The following is a 3,815-nucleotide window of genomic DNA, read 5'->3' on the forward strand; positions in this document are numbered from 1 at the left end:
ATCTATGTGGCTCCTTCTAGGTTTTGCCAACTCCTGCTATAGTCTTAGAAAAGAAATCTAGTTACTAAAACATGTTTTCTTAAACTAAGATTTATTTGCTATAGCTCAGGTTTTTTTTTGTCTTAGTTATTTTAGTTAGACTTAGGTGTTCTGACCCACTTTCCCTATAGGTTTTTATATCTATAGGTTTTATATAATTTTAACAATGTAGATTCTGAATTTAGTTACTTCAGCTACGGATGATGAGAATTTAGTGAAAAGTTTGTACACATTTTTTTCTTTTTTAAATCTGGCCTAATCTTTATTTCTCCGTCTTTCCAGCAGAGGGCGGCATTGCCTCAATTTTAAACCATAGTTTGCAGCCAAGTTGTCTGAGGAAGGTTGAATACACTTTTGTTTTTATTTTAACACAAAACAATACATATTTCATTTATACTTATGATAATATTCTTAATTTTTGATTATGATCTAATAGATTGTACTTAGAGATTAGGAAATTATGTAGTTAAAGGCAAAATTGTTATAACGTTTCCATAGATTATTATAGGAGACACCATCATATCAAACATGAACTACCACCTAAGAATGACTAAAATGATTGATCAAACCACCTTCTGATTGGAACAAATCAACTATTCATTTACAGCTATTTAAAGTTTAATTCACAATTAAAAAAATACAATATTTATTTTGAATAAATCCTGATTAAACTGGAGTCAATTTTGTTGAATTATGGGACTATATGATCAAACTTTATGGATTTCTCTAGATAATGAAAAAGGCTAGAGTTTTTTTTTCTCTGATCTCAGCTTCATCCGTGCATCTGCATGTGTCTCCGTGTGGTTAAAAGACGGGACAACATTTGTTTAGCAGCTGCTGAGTGTATTGTTTGTGCTTGTCATTGCAGCCTCTGATGTGGGCATTCGTATTGTAAGCAGTTGGAGATGCTCGCGACTTCTTCAAAAAAAAAAGTGCATTCTTAGTGGTTTCTATGTGGGCTGCGAGTCCTCCCAGTGTTTCTACTCGGAGACGTGGGAGTGAATTATGTCCAGCTCAACCTATAGAAAACATGCCTTCCAGTGTATGAATCTACCTCATAGCAGGACTCTTGTGGGAGTATGGGCTCAGATTTACACAAAATTGTACTTTTTTAGACTATAAAAACTGACATAGGTGAGTTTTATTCTTTATTTAGTTCTTTTTTTCACACTACTTGACCGGACATTTATTTTTAAGCTGGTTTTTTCGTCAACAAATTAAAAAAAAAGTGGAAGAAAGAAGCTAAAATGTAAATGTAGGGTCTGCCATGCAAAAAGAAACAACAAAAACAAGACAAATGATTGTAAATGTAAATATTCTGGGGCTGCTATGCAAAAAAAGATGAGAAAAAAGAGAACAAAACTCCTGGAGGGCTTTACCCTAATTTGCTTAGCAGATGTCCCACTCTGTTTTTTTTCTGTGCTCAAAACATCAAACATGGTGTGATCAGGAAAAGTTGCCAATCCTGAATTTTAGCAAACTGGCAGCCATTTTTAAATGCCTTCTAAGGTAGAGGCCACGCCCCCTTACCCCCTCCAACTTCCTGGTACCAGAAAAAAGAAAATAAGCTTTACAGCTTTGAAGTAGAAATCTACCCGGCAACAGCAGTACAAACATTTATATAGGATACGTACATTTTTTTTAAAACTTTCCTCTCAGTTTTAAGTTTGTCCGTCAGTAACCCCTAAACATATTCGAGTGCATTGTGTGTTTTCTCTTTGTGTTGCCGACTGAACCACAAAGCCCGGCCCTCCTGTTTACATTCAGCTTTGCACACACCCCTCCCCCCCTCAACCACCTAAAACTTTTCCACAACTGTTTCTTTCAGCGTCTTCCAACCCCCTCCGCCCCGTCATTCTCCCCGCAGCAAAGTCCCTGCCCTTGTTTTCCACGCCGCCTCCTACCTTGTGACTGCTAACACATGTACGCACACAGATGCAGGTCGCTGCAAAATCACAAAAACTCGTCCGGATCGATGGCCGGAGTTCTGTTTACGTCTGATAAACGACGTGCTCCAGCTGCTACAGTGTGAAGCACAACATGGAAATCTGATTTACGCCACCGTAGAGCCTAACTCACATTCTTTGATGCAGAGCAGGAAAACAAAGACCCGATTCATGGCTGACATCTTTGACTCTCTGCAGCTCAGGGTCAGGATGCCTGAATGGATCAGATCTCACGTCCAAAAGGCTGACCTCTGGGAACCACAAAACCTAACTGAGCTGGGCTCCTGCCAGCCCTTCGGGAGGTTTCTGCAGAACTAGTTTGCTAGAACCAGAAATTTTGCTTTTCTATGATTTCCAAACGACTTTAACTGCAGAGAGAATATTTGTGTTGTTTACTAAAGCCACGAATGGATGCTAACAGACTAAAGGAAGTTTAAAAGTTATGAAATCTGATTTAAAACAAACAAAAAATAGTTTTTTATAGATTGTGTTACTACTTTCTTTCATTGGTTTTCTTATAAACATGACTTTTAGAAGAATGGTAATAAAATAATACAAAACTGTGGCCAAAAACAGACATTTTTTTATTTTCTCAAGTTCAACTTTATCTCTCCCGACATTTTTTAATTTTAATTCCTTCACTACTCACTATGACATGTACTTTATAGTGCATTCGCCATTTTTTAGTGCTGTTGGAACCAACAATTCCAAAATCGAGTGCACTAAAAATTACCCAGAAGTCTTTGCGAAACACTAGCATGCTTTAATGCTGCAAAGTAAAAAAAAAAGCGTGTTTAAATGTATTTTTTTTGTTAAAAAAATTGGGTTTCATGATCAAAACACAGTGGAGTCACAAAAAGATGTTGTGAAATGTTTGTATAATTCGATTTTTACTTTTAAATCATCCTGCGTATAGAAAAACAAAAGAAAAGTAGTGAGCATGGTGGCCGAGTTGCTTTTAAAATTCAGAGCACTAGATAGTCCTGTACACCATAGTTTTATAGTAGTTAAGGATTTGGGAGGAAATTTGTTTACACTCACTACCGCTAGCTTATAGCACCTCACAAGCCTGAGCTAGCATTAGCGTAGCAAATAAAAACAGCGATATTGCAGCACCAGACATGGTGTTCTTGATCATCTTATGTGTTCACAATGTTCAAGCAGGGAGGGGCTTCTTCTTCTTCTTCTTCTTCTTTTTCCACTTTTTACTAGCTCATGTCCGCCACCTACAGTTGGAAGAGGTTTGGTGTGACATGTAAAAACGCTGCAAATCTAGTTACTCCCTCATGATGAATTTACAAACGATAGTTCTGTGAATTAAAATGGACACTACCCAAATCTAGAACAACGAGGACCGATATATTTTTAAAATAATAACAATTGCTTGTAAAAAAAGCTTTTACAAGCTTAAACCCCCTACATATGTCCAGTAGCTTCAATTCATGGACGAAATCTGGAAAGCTCACCTAGTTTGTCCAACTTCAAGGACATTTATGTTTTTCAAGATGCTGGACTAACTAAGAGAAACATGATTGTTTTTTTTATGAAAAGTGAGTCTCTTTCTAAATTTAGTCTAGTTTCTATTGTTTGGTTTGTGAGACTGTGCCTTGTATCCATGCGTTTATGATCAATGTTTGCTACAAAATAAAAACAAATAAAAAGTACTTTTAAAAAAAGGGATGCTACTAAAATAGTACATAATCTGAGTTTGTTATCAGATAAACTTTCAACGTGCATTTAGCCCCTGAGGTCCAAAAACAGATGAAAAAACAATGCTAGAACTTTAAAACTTTAAAAGAGACCTTAAAAAAGTGCATAAAAAACAGCATT

Source organism: Oryzias melastigma, linkage group LG23 (assembly GCF_002922805.2).
Source record: "Oryzias melastigma strain HK-1 linkage group LG23, ASM292280v2, whole genome shotgun sequence".
Lineage (NCBI taxonomy): Eukaryota > Metazoa > Chordata > Actinopteri > Beloniformes > Adrianichthyidae > Oryzias > Oryzias melastigma.